Here is a 21,515-nt window from a genome sequence, read left to right on the forward strand (position 1 = left end):
GAAGGAGAAGTCTTCCTCGAAGGAAAGCTTCAATGGTGAACAGAATACTAAGACGATAGTTCAAGCCAAACTGGATATTCCCGTCCGATCTTCTCTATTCCAGGTTGGTCGCCTACTGTGAGATAGTTTCTTTCAGCAGCAGTCTCTTCCCAATGCTAGAAATTCCAGGAATTCGAGCATAGGCGAGGTTCCCGATTATCGTGTAACATATCGGGGATTCTCGTCTCGCTCACTTTGGACCGTGGTCTCGCCCAAGTGTTTGGAGATCGTAAAAAACTCGAACACTGAATGCGCTAGAAATTCCGTAGAATTCTAAGCAGTCTGCGAAACCCCCACCGAATTCGTCAAACGATATCGGCTGGTGGTCCTCTCGATTCCCGTAGAAATCGAGAATGGGGCAGGATTCCTCCTCAACGACCGGGGCTTACATCGGGTAGGACCCGAAGGTCCCCCCGGTATCGCAGTCCCGAACGTGGGATCCTACAGAGAAATCTCCGTAGGATCCCTCCCCTTTCCCTCGTAGCCGTAAGGAGAGAGGGAATGGGGGAGAAATTGGATACTCGCTCACCTTCCCAGTGGAACTAGCAGTTGGAGAAGAGTAGGAGCAGCCATCGCCTTGCGGCGATGGCCTTTCAGAGTCTGGGAAAACGTATCGTCAGGAGAAAACGTTTTCCCGCGGAGGGTTACGAACTCTCACTGTAGGTAAGGGGTCTGCCGCCACTGTGAACGTCGTCTGGGTGGGGCTGATCGACACCTGACAGGAGAGAGCCGATACCGTCCTCCGACTCATTCCAGTCCTCGTCGAGGTAGAAACCTCTCAGGAGGACCGAAGGAGTATTTAAATACGGTGTCCGAAGACACGTAGAAACGCAGCTGTCGCAGTAGAGGAGGTGGAAGTAGCTTGATCGACCGGCCAGAACTGAGAGAGCCTTCTTGTCCGGAGACGAGAGACTCTGGTTCGAGACAAGAATCGGCAAGCTCCGATCGCGGCAGACCCACCGTCGGGTTTTGGGTTCCTCTCGGGCCCCAAAACGACTCGAGCAGAGACGTGGGCTCTGCTGGTGGGAGCGGCAATCCTTCCGCAAGGTCATTATGCTGACGAATCAGCTTAATGACTTCTGCAAATTCCTCTGTATCTCGGGAATAACCGCGTCTTGCGGAGTAGGACCGTCCAGTCCCTCCAACAAGAACAGATCCCGAGATACTCCTCCTCAGAAGGAGGAACAGCGGCAGACCCTGACGGTCGCCTCCAGCTACTTGCGCGTATGTCCTGGTCGGTCCCTAGAACCGTGCCTGGTCCATACGGCGTCATAGCGGGATCGCGAGCGGCGCACCTCTCGCGATCACTCCATAGGTACCTCGCTCCTCCCGGTTGTAGCCCGAGGAGGTTGAAGGTACAGGAGAGGCAGACCTGACGCTCCCCCCTAGCTCGCTGGCAGGACCAGCGTGCTTGGAGGGCTGCTGCTGATCGTCAATCCACGGTGGCGATCGAGCAGCAGGCCTAGCCTTGCCGCTCGCGCCTGGGGCGAGAGGCTCGGCTAAGAACGTCGACGCTGATCTCTAGCGTCAGGCGAGCTGTTGCTGGTTACCGTCTCCGCCCGGTCCCCAATGGGGAGCGGGCGTCAGGTGACCTGCTAGGCTCGCTGTCGCGGTGAGACCGGGCGAGCGTCCTCTCGGCGCGTCGAGCTGCTGGTACCCAGCCGTGGCTGGTACCGACGGCCGCAGGGACCCCTTCCTCGCCTCAACCCGTGCTGGTCAGCGACCGTCACGTCAACCCGAGCAGCCAGCTGGTCGCTGCGAGAGCGTCCACTGGCCTGGCGAGAGTCGTCTGCACGACACTCGCCAGTCTTCTGCTCCGCGCTTCGGTCTTGACGGCGAGCGAGCTCGGGTGTCAAGACTTTGGCTGGACGGTCTCCCGCGGGAGACCGTCCACTCGGTACTTCTCGCTAACGAGAAGCCGAGGCGGATCCTGGTTTAGCTGCAGAGAACCGCTAGAACCAGGCGAGGAAGTGCCAGCCGAAGCTGGTACTCCTCCTCTGGTCCCCGTCTTCTTCTCCTTGGTAGAAGAAAAGACGGGCCCTGTTCCCGAGGGAGCAGGAGGACCAGCAGAAGAGCTCCCCAAATCCCCCGCCGGAGCGAGACGGGCCCTTAGAAGATCCCGAAGGAGCCTTCTTAGAAAACCCGGGTTACCAGCTGTCGCTGCAAGAGCGGCCGCTGGCCTGGCAAGAGTCACCTGAGCGTCTCTCACCAGCCTTCTGCTCCGTGCCGCGTCTTGGCGCCGAGCGAACTCTGGCGCCGAACTTGGCTGCACGGTCTCCCGAGGGAGAACGTACACTCGGGATCTCTCGCAAACGAGAGACCGAGCCGGAACCTGACGTAGCGGCATCGCCGCTAGCACCAGGCGAGGAAGTACCAGAGCTAACCGATACTCCTCTGGTCCCCGTCTATATCTTCCTTACGGAAGGGGAGACGGGCCCCGCTCCCACCCGAAGGAGCAGGAGGACCAGCAGAAGGACCCCCGTCCCACCGGGGTGGGACGGGCCCTTAGAAGTTCCCGAAGGAGACTTCTTAGGGGGGAAGGCAGCCTTCTTCTTCTTACGGCTTATGGGCCTTGGAAGTCGAAGGGGAAGAGGCAGCAGCAGACGATGAAGACGAAGATGACAGCTTCCTCTTCTCCTCTCCTCGTCAGCTCACGCAGACAGTCGTCAGGTCCTCCATACCAGGCCGGAGCCGGGGCTATTGCCGAAGCAACCACGGCCCAACTGCAACCCTGTCCGGAAGGACCTGGGACTGGGGAAGACACACCGTGGGCAGGACCAGCATGGACAGGCTCAGGAACCAGGAGCGACAGGAACAGCAACCAGCTCAGGAGCGGCAGGAACAGCGGCAGGAACAGCGGCAGCGGTAGACCCAGAAGGGACAGCCAAGCCAACAGCGGGAATCACATCAGCGGCAGGTACGGCAGGCCAGCGATCGCCTCGTAGAATCATCGGCAGCCAGCGGAACCTGGTACTGGCGGCCGGTCCAGGGGCGAGCTGCTGGAACAGCGGAAGTCTGGGGCAGGCAAACACGAAGAAAACTGGCGGCGGCGGCAACCCCCCCCTCGGTACGGCGGCGGCCCTAGTAGCGGCAGACGGCGTCACCGACACAGCATGGGGAGTGTAGACCAGGAGGGGGGGGGAGCAGCATAAGCGGCCGTGGTAGTAGTGGAGACCGCCCCAGACCTCGCTAGACGCTGCAGCAGCCCGTGGATGCTAGGCACGCCCTGCCGCCGCGGTGGTCCATACCTGTCCAAGGTCGTCTCCCACGGATGTAGCACCTGCGGTAACATAGATAGATTAGTAAGAGGGGTTCCCTCACGCACGGGGGGAAGACATGCCCACCCCGAACGCAAGGAAGACCCCAAATACAAAATACAACGAAGAAGCTGAGCGGGGGGCAGGAAGGAAGACGAAGAATCGGATACCAAGGAGTCGCGGGAGAGCTTTCCGACGACTTCCTGGCAGAACCTTCGCTTCCCCTACCCCCCGCACAGCAGTGAAAAGTAATATGAAAATGAAACAGAATACTGCCCTTGCGATTCACTCATGACATAGAACTAAAGGGGAAAAGATCATTTCCCGGGTAAGAACGAAAATTGATCCCCAAATTAAATTTCATGCAAATAATAAATGAAAATGAAAAGAATATTGCAATTGCGAATCCACTTCATTGCATTCTATATACAAAATAAAAGGCTCGTGCTGAGCGCAATCACACTCTCGGTAACGAACGCACAGGGCAAAAATATAATGAAAAGAGTACTTACATTTTTCAATTACACACTTTCGCCCAAAATACATGACTCGGCGGCGCGAGAGCGCCCGCCCTCGGCACCGAGACATAATTCAAGGGTTCAATTCATGAACAGAGAGGAAATCGCCGCATCTACGGCGATAGCTCCATGTTGGTTCATAATTAAGTAATGAAAATGAAACAGTGGTACTTACAGTTTAATTTTCAAGTCAAACAAACAATTAGTAGAAAACACAATATAAACAAAGCATACGACGATGAAGCGGGCAGAGAGCGATGACGAACACGTCCTTCACACCCGCGGCCGAAAGCAAAAGTGATTTGTTTACCTCCCAGTCGGACAAGCAGTTAACTACCGTTCTCCCCTTGTTCGAAGCTTACGACCGTTCCAGCTGCCGCTAGCTACTTTCTATTGTTAAAGGACACCGATGGTTTGTATTACGTATCGGAACAAACCAACATTTTTTTGTTGCCCTATATTACGAAAGTATGAAACTTTTATTCCCGGGGTCAGGTTTTGAACTGAATTCATTCTTACCTTGTAATCGGTGGTTTTTATCCTTACTGCCATCACAACTGAAACTCCACAGTGCTTATTTGATTGTTATTACAGGGGGTCCTCGAGTTACGATGTTGATCCGTTCTTACGATGCGTCGTAACACGATTTTCAGCGTAAGTCGGAACATTGAAAAATACCACATGATTTAATGTAAATACCTATCAATAACAACGAGAGAACAATTCCTTACCTTATTAGTTTGATTGGCTTGCACACTGGAGAGGAAGCTGCGGTGCTGGAGAGACTGGGGAGGTTAGTGAGAGAAAAGAACCTCCAGAAGTTGCTGGAGATGCTGAGGCAGGTGATTCAATTATTAGACCACTACGCTGCTTAGTTATCACTGTCGCTTTCATAGGAGCAGATCCTTTCACAGTTCAACGATGCGCTCTTTATCTTTGATAATGGATAGCAACGGTCGAACGGCTAAGGCCAAGCGAGCGGCCAATGTTTGTTGGCGTTTCTCCCTTCTCAGATCGCTTTATAATGTCCACTTTAATTTCCATGGTGATGGCCTTTCTTTTCTTCGATGCACTACCATCAGAAGAGTCCGCCTTACGCTTGGGGAGCCATAACAAAGAGCAAAAAGTTACAAAAACGATACAACACGAGGGAGAGAGAGGCACTGTAAACAACCAAAATGGTGTATGGGCGAGGAATGAGCGTAGCGAAGCGACGCCGTCCTCTCCCCCCACAAAGCGTATTCTTCCGCCGTGCGCCCGGAACTAGTTCGCGTTTGTTTACGTTGCTTACGACGCTAAACCGCGTAAGACGGAACGACGCAAAATATTATTTTTTATATTTTTTATGGGGGCGCGTTCGTAACCATGAAACATCGTAAGTCGAGACCAGCGTCACCCGAGGACTTACTGTATACACATTTTGGTCTCAGTTCACTCTACATTGCACTTTAAACATGTTGCTGTTCCTGGTTCCTAAGCGCGCGCCACAAACACAGTTACGAACAGCAGACGACGAAACTGCAAAGTTTCATTCCCTAAATTGTTTACTTTACTCGTTATTTAGTTCAAATTTACTTTGTTATTTAAAAAAATTCTAATTTAAATTCATGTTATATTTATCCCTTTTTGCAACCAAATTACCCCGAAAAATTACAGATATTTCTAAAGTAGATACAATCAAATGTTTCTAACGTTTTCGTACATCTGGCTGTCGAAAACCATAGAGGAACGACTACGGATAAGTGAAATTATATACATATTTTTTTTTTTTTTTTGCTTTTTTTGTTTTTGCTAGCACTTTTCATTGATTTCAGTCTATATTAGTATTTTGAATTTCTTTGATAACCGTATGCCAGAAATAAATGTAACCTTTAATGTTTGCATGCTAAGAATGGCAAAATCATCGATGCCACGTTAGTGGAGGCTTCACACATACGCCGTTTCATTATATAACAGTTTCATGAATTCTTGTTGTCATAGTAATGCAATAATGATAAAAATTGTTTTAATATTTATGTATATATACTTCCAATACATAGCCTCCCTAATTTCACCAATTTCACGTTTTGTGTGTAGTCTTATACCCAGTTTGGAGGGTCAACACATACCGAATGGCAACAGAGAGAGAGAGAGAGAGAGAGAGAGAGAGAAAGGAAGGCGAAGGAACGAAGAAGGAAAGGGGTGGCGGTGGAGGGGGGGGAGAGGGTAGGTGGAGCTTTACACGCGTGTTCGTATCCATTTCTGCATAATGGAGTTTTTGTCTCTTGGTACAAGGACAAGTGTCGTTATTCTTTACGATTAGTGATTCACGATACCCTTATAAATTACGGCACTGGGTGTAATGCACTATAGCAAAATCTCGTTCTGATATGAGTGTTCGTTACAGAAATAGGTATTGCCCAAAAACGTGCTTGCACTGTCTCTGAAACCCATAGTAGACATGCTGCTAGTTGTCAATCAAGTTTTTTGTAATCAAGTATTTTTTACAAGCTAGCTATTGAATAAATTTGTATTTTTCTCAATCAAAACATAGCCCCTCAATGCTAACTTTCCTCTTTTAACATATTTCTGGTCATTGCAAATTTAGCCCCATAATTTCTTATGGTGCGAAAACAGAGGCCCAGGGACCGAAAACGATTGCGTCACACTACGGCGATAATCCGGCAATAAAACATCTTCATATATCCAAAAAGTAAATAATAAAGATATATATGCGCATTACGATTATACCAATTACATGAAGAGCTGATAATCTGCATGAATAACTGGTAAACTGTTCTGCAAGAAAGTTGAGTATACCAATTCATTTACAATAGGTACTAAAGTCAAGATGTCGTGACGTCATAATACAGGACTTAAAAGAACGTTCTAATTCCGAAAAATAATTACTTAAATTTGAGTCAGAATCGAGTTACTTTTTCAGTAACGAATATTTTCAAATTAATCATCATAAATATGTAAAATATTGATGTTTTACTATTTATTTAAAAAATTATCGAAGTGCACTCTTCATTGTCTTCTTCTTCAAAACAGTTATTAACTCGGTGAGGGAAAGTTTTCCGATTGTTTGATGAAAGTGCCCCAGCGTCTGTGGGTACAAGTGGTGTGCGGATTTATCACAGGAAATGGTTAGTTTATTAACACAAACGACTCCGTAAACATCGAGATGGTGTCAATCTTCTAAATATTTCCAGTTGTAAGTAAAAATGTTGAACGCGTTTTGGTGAGATTTGCACTGTGTTGGACACCCTTTTCACTACCCTCTGTTTAATGCTTTAAATTTGGCCTTAATTTCTAACTTTGGAGAAAATACTTACTTCGAAAGGAGAGTAGGGGTCTTTAGCTCCGTTTCCCACCAACAACAAGTCGCGACTGATGCCCATCTCCGGTGTCAGGAGGCGTTATAAGTACTTTTTTTGGGATTGTTCACGCTAATCGTAAGTGGGTACCACTCTGTACCCTGCGGTTTTTTTACCCTAAGACCCGGTCAGCGTGATGATTGGTTGGATCGTCCCGCGGTTTTTGTTTACCCTAATCAAATACAAAGTTTGTTGTCACCTTACACGTTGGAAATAGTGCAAAATTATCAATTTCAAGCCCTCATTCACGACACATACTTACCCTTAACCTAGCAGGCCTCCATCTACAAAATAGTATTACGTAGGTAGTCTGGTCTTAGGTAATGCATCAAGAAGGACCAGGTTTTGCCTCATTTTACTCTCCATTTAAGTCTTAGAATCGTCATAATTTCAATATACTCTACGCTGTATGAATCAATTAACCCTAAGCCTAACTTCCAGCTACTCACCTTTGACGAAATATTTGTACAATTCTTGAAGGAGGCAGAAGAACGACATATTTCTTCGAAGCTTAATCAAAACAAAGTTACAAAACACGAGCTACAGACGATGATTAACTTTGGGCTTTTAGCGACCAACGCCCTAAGGGTCAGCTAAGATGCCGTTTTGGGCGTTTTTTCTTTTTATATTGAAACGTTTCAGTATAATTGCTCTCATATGGGCATTTCTTCAAGTTATATTTATATTTCATTTATATGATAACGTTTATAACGTGTAATCCTGTTTCATCCCGCCCACATACTGCTAGACTTGTGTGCGGGCGTTTTTTTATTAAAAGGTTTTGTATAATAGCTCTCATATAAGCATTTCTTCAAGTTCCACAAGTGTGGGCAGTGATATTCATTTCATTTATGGTCAAATTACGTATTGAAGGTTTCTTTGTGCAATGCTGCCTAAAGATATCTTTTGATAGCTTAAAAAAGACATGAGGTTAATCTAATTGGTGGCGTTACGCATTACAAAATCTTAGTATAATAGCTCATTTAGACATTTAGAGCAATTTATAACACCTATCAAAACATAAGATCCAGAGTAAAAACAAATCAAGAGAATGAAGACTGGTTTGAAATAAAATCAGAGTAAGACAGGGCAGCGTCCTTTCGCCACTTCTTTTTATATTGTTCTTAGATAATGTATGGGGGAGGGAACTAGGTGAGGATGAAGCTGCAGATATGACCATCAACCTTATGTATGCAGATGACCATGCAATGATAGCCCTCAGCGCAGAATCTCTCCAAGAAAACGTCAACAACTGGAACGCGATCTTAACAGCTAATGGAATGCGGATCAACAAGAATAAGACAGAGATCATGCACTTATCACGAACACCAAGTAACGTAGATGTAGAATTAGAAGGTCAGACATTGAAACAGTGTAGAAATTTCAAATACTTAGGAGTAGAGTTTAGTGACCAAAACGATTCAAAACTGGAAACAACTACCCGTACAATACAGAAATTCAGTAACAACTGTATCTGCTCTACCCACTAATTAAAGACAGAAATATACCTCGCAAAGTGAAAACCATAATATACCTCTCTATTTTAAGACCAATATTGACTTATGGCCATGAATCATGGACATTAACATCAAGAACTAGAAGCCAACTTCAAGCAGCTGCTGAATTGAAAGCGCCCTAAGACTCATAAAAGGTGTAACAAGACTAGATAGGCTACGAAATGAAGACATTAGAAGAGAACTGGGAGTGGAGGGGATACTAGATTTTGTGGAGAGAGGACAGCTTAGATGGTTTGGACACACCAAAAGAATGGAGGAGGAGCGATATCCTATAAGGTTTTTGGAATGGACACCGGAAGGAAGGAGACCGGTAGGAAGACCAAAAATGAGATGGCTACAAAACATAGAGAGAGGAGTAGAGAGGAGAGGCTCTAGTTTGCGGGAAGTTGATGAGATGAGGCTCTATGATGATCGCCAAGAATGGAGACTGTTCCTGAAGCAGGACGACTGACAGGCCTGGAGGCCTACCTGGCGTCTGGTGAGAAAGGTGAGAAAGACATTTCTTTAAATTCCATTAATGATGTTTAATTTGTGAAATCAGGTTTTTTTTTTTTAAACCCGCTAACTGCCATACTTGTGTGCGCAGGCATTTTGGCGCGTTCAATTTAATGTTTTAAAATTTATTTTCATTGCTGAATTGCCTAATGAAGTTTATTTTGTGTAATCCTCATTTATTCTGCTCACTGAATGACATACTTGTTATAGTTTGCGTATATATCTATTAATCTATAAGCTGAGGCATAAAAAGAGATTACTTATCCAAAATCAACAGAAATATTGCCAAGTTAAAAATTTTCAGGGTAGATCAGTGGAATGTTGCAAGTTAACTGACTGCTATAATATTTTCTGGTATCAACTGACCTGTTAACCGGTTTGTTTACATATGTAGATTCACGATTAACGCTGATAAGAATTAGTAGAAATGTCGTGACTGCATAAACAATAATAACAAAAAAAAAGGGGCTACTGCTGAATAACTTTAGTTTGCGAACAACCCACGCAATTAAAACAGCTGGGAATCCATCAGACAATAAAAAAATCTAAAATGAAAAGACCAACAGCTGATGATGATGATGATGATGATGATAATGAGCACAACATGCTACGATAGAAGTCTAGTGACCAGGGACACTGGACTAACTCACTTTGCTTAATTTCCGAATCTCTCTCTCTCTCGATTCTCGTCTCTCTCTCTTCTCCCTTCTTCTCTCTCTCTCGTCACTCTCTCTCTCTCTCTCTCCTTCTCTCTCTCTCTTTCTTGAATTCTCTCTTGTATATTTTTAATCTTATTTTGTGAAATAATTACGTATAAGTACTTGACAATTTGTCTTTGTCTTTTCTTTGTTTCTGCTGAAATATATCTATAACTCAGTTTTTTTCATCTGTCCATCCGCCAGTGGTGTTTTTGTATGGTAACACTGCGTCCCGGGCTTGAAATAGTTACGCTGTGTAAGTTTTAGGTAAATAAAGGATATCTGGTTGTACATTTGCAACTGAAAAGTGTTTTAATAATTTACTGTATGCGAATTACACCGTTAATATTCGAAATAGGATATTGTTATTATTGTCGAATGTAAGCTGCCTTTTCGGGGTGGCGAATGGAACAGCCAGACGCAAATTCCATCAAACAGATGCTAAAACCAAGTTACGTCATATCGTATCTGGCTGAAACGCACTTTATAAAATTAAAAATTAACAGTACATACTGATATACTTAGTATAATTGAAGTAATACGTTGACATCTTGCCGTAGTGAACAGCGAGAGAAGCCATTCCCGCCACTGCGTCTGGCTGTTCCATTCGCCACCCCGAAAAGGGAGCTTACATTCAACAATAATAACAATAACCTATTTCGAATTATAATGGTGTAATTCGCATACAGTAAATTATTAAAACACTTTTCAGTTGCAAATGTACACCCAGATATCCTTTTATTTACCTAAAACTTACACGTAGCGTAACTATTTAAAGCCCGGGACGCAGTGTTACCATACAAAAACCCCACAGCCGGATGGACAGATGAAAAAAAACAGAGTATATGTATTAGGGCTTGTGCCTTGTATGATAAGGCGCCCTATGAGGTAATGTTAGACTAGCGATAATCTTACGCTAAGTCGGTTGGTATTGCACTTCCATCTTCAATGGAGTGTCTGTGGGTTTGTAGATCATTTACGAAGTCGGTATTATCTTGTTTGTTATTACGACGATGTGTTAAACTCATGGTGAGGAGGTTCTTGTAGAAAAAACGAAATATAAAACTATATGTATTCTTCTGAAGTTTTACATGCTGAAGATCAGATATGATTGTACAAGTCTTCTAATAACGATAGCTTGATCGCTTCTGCCAATGATGATGCAATCTATTCCTCTACATGATAAAGCTTAGGTAAAGAGGTACAGGTCTTCTAATGACGATAGCTAACTCTGTTCTCCCTGTCTACCATCTCTGTTACAAGTTATGAAGGAACAGACAGTAGTTCGAACATATGAACATACATACAAATGACATAGTTTCATACGAACACACAATCAAATGAGACACGCTACAGATCACGTAGGCCGTTTGAATTATAGGTCGGGGTAGTTGTCTCAAGCAGGGAGCTTGGACTGTTTCAAAAACAAATGAATGACCACAGATGACGGCATGTCAACTTAGCCTACATACTTATTGTATACCGTCCATCTTTAGCGTCTCTAGTCTGATCACATTCCTGCAAGCAATCTTTTATATATATGGACTAACATTCCATATTTTTATTATGTAAACACTTACATTAGCTCGGTCAGCTACCAAAACCAGCTACTGAATATTACCTCAAACTTGACTTGCATTTGACTTATAGGAGTGTGATACAGACACTATGTGATATATATATATTATATATATATTTATCTATTATATATATATATATTTAGTACAAATAAAAATTCATGGTGTACATGAATTGGAATTCAAGTAATAAATATAAAACAACTGATATTGGTAAATAATAGTGATCACGGATATATAATGATACAGTTTTTCCACTTCATCTCATTAAGATACATATGCTACAGAAAATACTAAGTATCTGATAATTGCATAGAATGAAGATTAACATGATAAAAATCATATTTTAACTGATAAAAAATTTCATATATGAATTGATAAAATTATTAATGTTTATGCTGATTGATTCGTTGATTTTTATGCAAAATGTTATATATCTGATACATTAATCAATATACTAACTCATATAACTGCAGATATTGGTAAGATAAAAGGTAACAGATTGATTATAGGCTACCTGATTTGTTTATACATATGTATATGGATTCATATAATTATGATTAATATATGTGCACATTAAATAGATTCCTATTGCGTACACGCAAAGATATATTTCGATTCCGTTATTTATGATCATTTATATATAGATTCCCAGTGCGTACACGCAAAAAATATATTTCGATTCTGTTATTTATCGGATACATGATACTTTATTTATATATAGGATACATATTTATATATTATATACATGACCGAGGTTATACTACTTCACATTTAACTAGCTTTCGAACCACTTTTCGTCCATTACACAGTTTCAGACAACCACCTATAGCCCAATGAAAACGGCCTATTTTCACAGGGGTTAAAACAAGGGGAAAATTTGCCTGGTCGGGTCCAACGTTCTATTTTTGCGCTCATACTTATTCTCTGCATCCTAAGCTACACGATTACGTTCGCGATGAATAAAAAAAACATCCCCAGCACGAGTCCTTCGCCAGCAAAGTAGAGTTGAATATCCTTCGGGTCGTAATTGTCGGAAGTATGTCCCATTCGTAGTCGATTCCGACAGCCGCCAGAGCATTCCGCATTAAAACGAGATTAACGACGAGATACGGTGTCGGTCGAAGAAGTCCATGAAATTCCTTCACATTGTAGGCGGTTGTTACTTGACTGTAGTCGTCCGCTGCGACGAACGATTTTTTGAAGTTGCGAGGTGAAACTCTCGTACTGCAGGATACTGTAACCAGGTTCCATTAATCAGCCTGCAAGTGAAATTATACTTGTCACAAGGGCAAAGTAAATTCAGACGACATCCAAATACAGGGGAGGGAAGAGAGCCATTTAGACCAGACTTAACCCACATGAATTCGCTGATATTTTGGAATTCAAAAGAGTCCGCTGTACAAACTTTTTTATCCATGGCATTAACAATGAGTGAACCTATCCAGGTCTATGATGACTGTAAAAATATCCATAATTATAACAAATAAACAGATATCAATACAAATCCCAAAGAAAATTCGATATTACTGGTAGTAAGTTACTAGAAACAAAAGAAGTGTGAAACGGAGCTATTTGTAAGATTGCCAGGCAACATAAGAGTCAATGAGAAGATTAATCATGATTCTGTATTTCTCTATGCTAACTGAAATTAAGTTGTGATAAAATCTGATCCTATGTGCCCTAACAAAAGTTTCATATTCAATTTTCTCGCGCGCATCCTCTGAGGTTAATTTTAAAAACTTTATTAATAGGTAGGAGATGCAACGAAAAAAAAAAAAAACCCACTATGTAACAACTAATTTCTAAATAAACTTTGGGTTTTTCAAGAAAAATGTGACATTTTCCCATGAATGTTTTACTTGAATTGTAATAGGCTAATGTTGCAAGTAAATATTCCATATCCATATCGTGATACTTCTAAATGTCTATGAGGTTCAGAAAAATTAATTCATTTTGATGTTATAAAAATTCTATTTCCTTATTTTGTTTATTAATTTTAAAATTATTGCAACTCCTTAGCTAAAGTTGCATTGCGCACACCGATAGACACTTGTACTAACGTCTGCCTTGCCCATGAGAAGTTCGGGCTAAGCATTCCTTTCTCCAGTCAATCTGCTTTTGCAAGCAGAGACGACACACAGATGAAGCCTGTGTAAGCAGATTATTGAGGGGTTAAAAGGAACAAATGCTGATACGGCAATGATTGACGTCGTCACTTGGCAGGAGATTGCTCTCAGCCAGCTAAGAGTTACGTTACTTGCTGCAATAAATACGACTTTAGGATAAATTTATTATCTTTTAATACTCGACCCACACGAAAAGAATGTCTGAAAAAAAAAAACAGTACCAAAATTGAACAATATATTAGTTTCATGTTGGAAAACTGCATGATTATGTTAATTAAATATACCTTATTCACTAATGAAAAAGGTTTCCATACAAATTCTATATATATTATTAGCCCTGTATAAGATTCATATAGGATTATTTCATAGATAACATTTTCACTTCTAGACTTCCTGACTTTAAAATCTCTTTTATTTTTATGTTATTTATTTATTTATTTTATTTATTTATTTATTTATTTAATTTTTTTTTCATTGACTACGAATATAAATCACCGGGACAGGACAATATGTCAGTAGGTTTTGATATGTGTTTGAACTTTTAGCTTATTTGTCATTACTAAAGCGTTAAGTTAGAGTTCAAATCTTTACGCATATATATTTGGATATTTAATTATCTATGGTTACGTTTTGCTTATTGATTTTATCGTGATTCCTTTTTTATTATAATTTGTAACCCTTCCGACTTCTTGCGGAGTGTATTATATTGACTCCACTTGTATCCATAATTTTTTTTTTTTATTTATTTTTTTATTTTTTTTATATTTATTTATTTATATATTTTTTTATATATATTTGTTTGATAAATGAATGGTTGGCTTGAATATGTGGAAAAGTGTTCTAGCGGCGTACCGTATAAGTGGCTACTTGCGGCATCAATTCTATAGATCACAAGATATAACTGATAAAGGTATTTAAAACCGCGAGAACCGCTATAATCCAGTTCAGATCCAATATCACGAGTTGTAACTCGTAAGACATTGACACTTCCTATTTTAATTAATCCGGTATTCTACCAAACCGATTGACTCTGGGCGATAAAATATACTATTGGTTTTCTTAATGGATAGGAATTCACACAACGTGTTAAGGAGATATTATTGATTTACACCACCCGAGTCACAGATTATTATGTGTTGAATTCCATGTTTACTGATTTAGCACTCAATAAATATTCCTAACGCACTCCATTGCGGTGTTTGTTTTTAGTGCTATTAATTCTATATAACGTGTCAAGGAACTATTAACACTAAGAAGTGTTTATTTCCCTCTGTCAGACTCGTAATTCCGTTAATAATTCTACGTATATTCTTTCAAGGATTGATTTGGCACAGGATAGGCCCTTAACTGACAGGTGTCTTAGTGTGTCCCTTGTTTTCATGACACGTGTTTACAATTAGTTATGTGCTTTTTATATCTGTAAGCATTGTAGGCCAGTAAAACAGTGATTTGGCTTTCTGTGACATACTAGGGAACCACTGGATGACGGAATGCAACCAGTTTATGACGATTGGTATGAAAGAGATTAGTTACTAAGACCTGGTCGTTAGTCATCTGCTGTGTTCTTCGGGTTTTCCTCGTCACAGACCTACATAGAACATTACATTTGATTACATTATTCTGATACACATACTATAAATATACTTTTGCTTTAGGGTTTCTGCTCGAAGTGTTTATTGTTTTTGCCTAGCCCACTGACCCTGTTTCCGTTTCGAAGTGTTTATTGTTTGGTGTTTATTGTTTGCTTATCGCTGTTGACACTTGCTTTGTTCAGTTTGTAACAGTTCTGCGCTCCGACCCAGATATTCAATGCTCGCGATCTCTTGGGTTAAGGAATTTTCTTGTTTAGATACGGTTTTAACATAGGCACGGATGTTTCTATATCTTTTAGTCCAATTAAGGGTTCTTGCTGTATGGTGCGGGATTGCGGGAGGGTAATGCGTCAGCTATGATATTTGCTTTCCCAGGTAGATATCTTATCTTGGCTCCAATAACCTGAATGATCATTTGTCACCGAGTTCCTTTTGGACTGTGATTAAAGCCTTTGAAAAACTCGGTAAAGGACTCATGTTCAGTAAGGACTAGATAGGATAGCCATAGATTATGAACTTAAAACAAAATGTACTAGTTGTTAAAGATACCTAGCCCTTCCTTGCCTATTACTGCATATTTACTTTCAGAGGGCTTTAGTTTACGTGAATAAAAAGCTATAGGGAAGAACTGTTTATCATATTACTGAAGTAGTATCCCTCTTACCCCTTGGTCTGAGGCGTCTGTTGCAATAAAAAAAATTCTTTATTTAAATCAGGGATTTTAAGTTAGGTGAGCTGCATTTTCCGCTTTTAAGATATCGAACGCCTGTTGATGCTTTTCAGACCATAATAAATCTATGCTCTTCTTCGTAAGATCTGTTAAAGGAGCTGTCATGATTGAAGAGTTAAATATTTACATACGATTGTAATACCACTACAGCGCAAAAGTGCTGATCCCACCTTTTACGTTAATAAGTACCGGAAAGTTATGAATAGCCGACACCTTACCATAGACTACTTTAAGACCTTGACTAGACACATAAAACCTAGATCAACATGTTCGGTTTTAAAAAACTCACATTTAGATATTTTACTCTGAGATTATTTGTCTTTGTCTCTGTAGCACTAGCTCTACTTTATGTGAATGTACTTCTAAGGTATTAGAAAAGATTACAAGATCAACCATATAAGCATGTAGGGTATCCCTTAAAAGTCTCCAAACACTATATTATAATTGGGGCGCAACGTAAGCCGGAGGCATACGTAAAAATTGATAATGTCCCCTGAGTGTGCTGAAAACGGTGTATGAGGTACAATCACTTAGGTAATGGTATCTGGTAAAAGCATTTAAGTAAGTCCAAGCTGGTGAAAAATTTATTCTAACCTAACAGAGATAAGATGTCGTCGCTACATGGCACTGGAAAACTATCGGGAGTCGTTTCCTTGTTTAAGCGACAGAAATCACGCAGATACGCGAAATCCGATCTTTTATGGATGACATTTGAGGGAAAAATTATATGGGCTTATTTGATTTCCTAATGACTCCTATTACTAACATTTTTCAACTTCGTCATTTATCTCTATTTTGAAATTTCATTGAGAATCTATACGAAGGTACGTAAATATCTTTATGTTTGTCCTTAGACCGTGTTTTGTGTTAAATTACATCCGTTTTTCCCAGAGATCACTCGCTAGTGGAGAAACTTCCTGGTATTCAGGTAAAAGATAAAAAAAAAATTCTGCTGAATCACCTCTGCTTGAATGACTTTACGGATATTACTTTAGATAGATTATCAGAGAGATTCATCTACGACTGGTTGGGCGGGATTAAAAATTAGCAACAAAAAAAAATGCGATATTTATAACTTCCGTATCCACGATATGTATACTTTTAGGGCTTTGTTCGCGGAAATCGTTATATTTCAGAGTGTCGGGAAGGATTAAAATTTCATTTCCCAGCAAAGTCTTTTACACGCACTAAGACATTCGAGGGTGCATGCTTCTCGAAATTTTGCGTGCAAAGTGCGACTGCGGTTGTGGGAGAATTCTGTTTGGTCATTTGAACAATGTTACGATTTATGAGACAAATGTATAGTTCCTTTATATAAGTTATTATTTGATTAACTGTCTCATTTTTGTTCAAACGGATTTTATTATGTTTGAAGGTTATAGGATTTCCCTTTGATAAACACGCCTTATTTTGCAGGATGTAAGATATATTTTTTGTATACCCCTAGATGAATCTTACAATTACGCTAGATACAGATCAATGTTTTTTATAACTATAGAGGTATCTGTAAGCGCTCGCTTATCCGGACTTCTCATTAGGGAAGTTCGAACACAGACAGTGAGTCCGTAAATACAGGATATTACGTTTACTAAAGAAATAAAACAAGATATTCTAATTTTTACGGCGCGTACAGTTGGGCTTTATCCACCCACTACTTATAATAACTTACGTATTAAAAAAAAAACGAAAACCTGCTCTGATTACTTTATACGGTCGTGTGTTTCATAGGAAAAAATCCTTTTTAATTCAAAAAGATATCGGTATGTATGAACCAACATCGCTTTTCCCACTCTGCTAGAGTCGCTTATTGTATGGAATTTGCTATGCTTTGAACACTTTGGCAGTTTTTGACTGACCTTGACCGCTTGACTAGGTGACACAGTCACCGAGTTTGCTTGTTTGATTCTGAACGGGCTACTGTTTCTATTTTTTTTTTGTAATAATTAAGATCCTTCTCTTTATTACCATCGGCAACGTATTGTGTGTTTTAGCATTATGTTGCTGGTTACGTATAAAGCAATGAATGACGAACTATTAGAACTGAGCGATTACTAATAAGACAAGTTATCACTACTGCATTCAATATTAACTGTTTGTACTTCATTCTTTGCTAAAATTTGAAATAGTGAGGGATCCTGGTCAGCGCATTTAGCCTGATGAAAGTTTTTTACAGACATGTTATTCCTTGCAATCCAGCCATATTTCATAAGTTAAGTTGAGTCATTGAGGTTCGATATTTTATATAACTCAAAAAACTCAAGGCTAAAACTGCGATCGGGACTTTGCAAAGGAGCATTTATTGTCATGACCCGAATAGTGTTACCTCTAATTTATCTAGATTTGTACGGGTGTTCCACTTGTTTTTGTGTGTTTTCTAATCACTACGGTGCTTAACGACTATCCATGCATCTGTATAAATACAGACGTCCACTGCGTAAACGCATATTCACTGTTTAATATGATTTGTTACGTAAGGGATTAATAATCACCCAAAATGATAAAATTAACATAGTATATGATTATGATATTTCAGTAGAACTTCTGGAAACAGACACTCAAAGATAAAAACTCGCAGTAGCGAAATCTCAATGATGTTGATAATTTCTGTAAAAAAGTAAGATTAAGAATTTCTCGTAACTTCAGCCACAGGAATAACGAAATTCGACCTGCAAAGGAAACACTCAAAGTTACTCCAAATGAAATAAAAAATTGTACTTAGCTTGCTTTTTGTGTGGGCAAGTCACGGTGTTCCGATAACGACACACGGCCTTGGTCCTCCTTCTCTATTTAGCGGATGACCTATTTTGGCTTCAGTTTCCCCCGTGCGCGTTGTTTCGATGATTCGAGCCCTTGAAAATCCGATGCTGCAGACGCGTTCGGTTTGTTTCTTGGAGTGCCGGAAACGCTCACTAACGATGTTTTCTTGAATGATTCTAATGAGAGACGAAGCTTGCGTTGTCGTAGGGAAAAGGACACGTCGGTTTTGTTTCTTGAACTTATTCACTAATGATGATACTAAGTTGCTTGAAGAATCTGTTGCTTCCGTCGTCGTTGACTTCTTATGATACATGATTTATTATTCTGGTTTTTCTTCGTAGGACGTTGTAGAGTTCTTCTGGTACGCTGGCCACCAATATTAGGGCTTGTGCCTTGTATGATAAGGCGCCCTATGAGGTAATGTTAGACTAGCGATAATCTTACGCTAAGTCGTTTGGTATTGCACTTCCATCTTCAATGGAGTGTCTGGGGGTTTGTAGATCATTTACGAAGTCGGTATTATCTTGTTTGTTATTACGACGATGTGTTAAACTCATGGTGAGGAGGTTCTTGTAGAAAACACGAAATATAAAACTATATGTATTCTTCTGAAGTTTTACATGCTGAAGATCAGATATGATTGTACAAGTCTTCTAATAACGATAGCTTGATCGCTTCTGCCAATGATGATGGCTAATCCTATTCCTCTACATGATAAAGCTTAGGTAAAGAGGTACAGGTCTTCTAATGACGATAGCTAACTCTGTTCTCCCTGTCTACCATCTCTGTTACAAGTTATGAAGGAACAGACAGTAGTTCGAACATATGAACATACATACAAATGACATAGGTTTTCATACGAACACACAATCAAATGAGACACGCTACAGATCACATAGGCCGTTTGAATTATAGGTCGGGGTAGTTGTCTCAAGCAGGGAGCTTGGACTGTTTCAAAACAAATGAATGACCACAGATGACGTCATGTCAACTTAGCCTACATACTTATTGTATACGTCATCTTTAGCGTCTCTAGTCTGATCACATTCCTGCAAGCAATCTTTTATATATATGGACTAACATTCCATATTTTTATTATGTAAACACTTACATATGTATGTATATGTAATAGTGTGGCACAGTGTCGTTATTACAAAAGGCAATAACTTAATAATACTCAAGAAAAAGGTACGAAACGGATAATAAGAGAAGAAAAAGGAAAAAGGGAAAAGGGAATAAGATAATGACTCTTAGTGAAGGGATTTTGTTACTCCAAACATTAGGCTTTTAGCCATCAGACATCTGGTTTCCATCTCCCCCAAAAAAACCCCTGTCGTACCAGCGATTAGTGACCAACAGGAGATTATGGGCGACGAGCGATATCTACCAGGCCTATTCGAGAAATTGGAAACTACTCTCATTAGCGCCTATGACTAATCGCCGTTCCCTTCGTGAACAGGTCAGAGAGAGCCATCTGGCATACGTTAAAAAGGAATTCTATGACCCGTTGTTAGAAAGAGGGAAGTGCCAAATTCTTCAGAGCTCCAAACCTTCCAATGATAGGCCCTCTAGTATCGACGAATCAAAAGCCATGAGTGTTGGTCACAATGGGCCTTTAAGTGAATGAGTGGCACTCCCTCCTCTCGCCCCATGTAACTCAGGTTATGTCTATTTTCAATGCATTATTCTACAATGAAGTTTCTCCCAAATTTGTAAATAGTGCAGTATACTCCAAATTAGTCGATTTGTGCTGACTCGCAGAAATTTTCAATCTACGGAGAAATAAGGCGTTGTTTCACAAACGAGAATGAAAATAAATGCGCTATATTTTATTATAAATAATTGTTCTGTACTGTTTAACATACCCATTATTTATTTTTTACATTTTCATTCTAATAAATAAATCATAAATATCCTATCCTAAAATTCATGTATCTTTAACTCAATGCAAAACACCCTTTTCAGATCTTTCTAATCTCTTCCATAGGGCTTTCATAACACTTCCCCCCCTGTGGAGGAGTTATGGAGTTCCATTTGACAACGTCTGTGTGTGTGTGTGTGTGTGTGTGTGAGAGAAGAGAGAGAGAGAGAGAGAGGGTGTAATTGCTGTATGGATAGTTAACGACTGTATTGGCTGTTAGTGAGTTCTGGCTGGGTTGTCTGCTGATAGAGATCAGAGATCTGTGTTTTTTTTTTTTTTTTTTTTTTCAGGGAGTCTTTGGTGAGAGCTGGTGATAGTCGGTGGTATCGGCAGCGATCTAGTGAAGGCAGTGAATTCGTTTGAGTTGTGTTGTTTTTGATTTGTTGTTGTTATTATTAAGTTTGATGTTAATTGATTTAGAGCTGTGTTGTTGGATTTGTTGTTGCTTGTGAGTTTTTGTTGTTGCTTGTGAGTTTTTGTTGAGTTATTGTGAGTTGTTATGGTTGAGGGTTGTTGTTGGGAGCTGTTGTGGTTTCTTGTGGGTTGTGAGTTGTTGAAGGTTGTTATTGGTGAGCTGTTGTGATTCCTTGGTGTTGTTAGTGGGTGTGTGTGTTGCCTTTTTGTTGTTGTTTTGTGTTGGGTTGTAGTCCTTGGTGGGTTGTTGTGTTATTGTTGTGGGTGGTGGTTCTTGTTGTTGTTGTTGGTATTCTGTGACCTTAACCAGCGGACGGCACAGGATAGCCCTGGAATATCTGGAGTTGGTAAGTAGTACATGTGTTTTTGTTTTTTCGTTTTGTTTTTGTATAGTGTTGGTAGGTACTTGTGTTTTGCTTTTTTGTTTTGTTTTTGTATAGGTGTAGGTCAATTGTCCTGCTGTATTTGTTGTGTTAAGAAGAAAGTGTGACTGAATGTGGGGAGGGTTTTGC

At 40.7% G+C, this 21,515-nt stretch overlaps 2 protein-coding genes across 2 annotated transcripts in view; both read right to left on the minus strand.

The window, feature by feature from the left end:
* LOC135199955 (COP9 signalosome complex subunit 1-like) overlaps nucleotides 1-21,515 on the minus strand; it is a 161,180-nt gene that overhangs the window by 13,009 nt on the left and 126,656 nt on the right. The window lies entirely within an intron of this gene.
* LOC135199751 (mucin-2-like) overlaps nucleotides 1-21,515 on the minus strand; it is a 37,728-nt gene that overhangs the window by 11,211 nt on the left and 5,002 nt on the right.

Source organism: Macrobrachium nipponense, chromosome 26 (assembly GCF_015104395.2).
Source record: "Macrobrachium nipponense isolate FS-2020 chromosome 26, ASM1510439v2, whole genome shotgun sequence".
Taxonomy (NCBI): Eukaryota; Metazoa; Arthropoda; class Malacostraca; order Decapoda; family Palaemonidae; genus Macrobrachium; species Macrobrachium nipponense.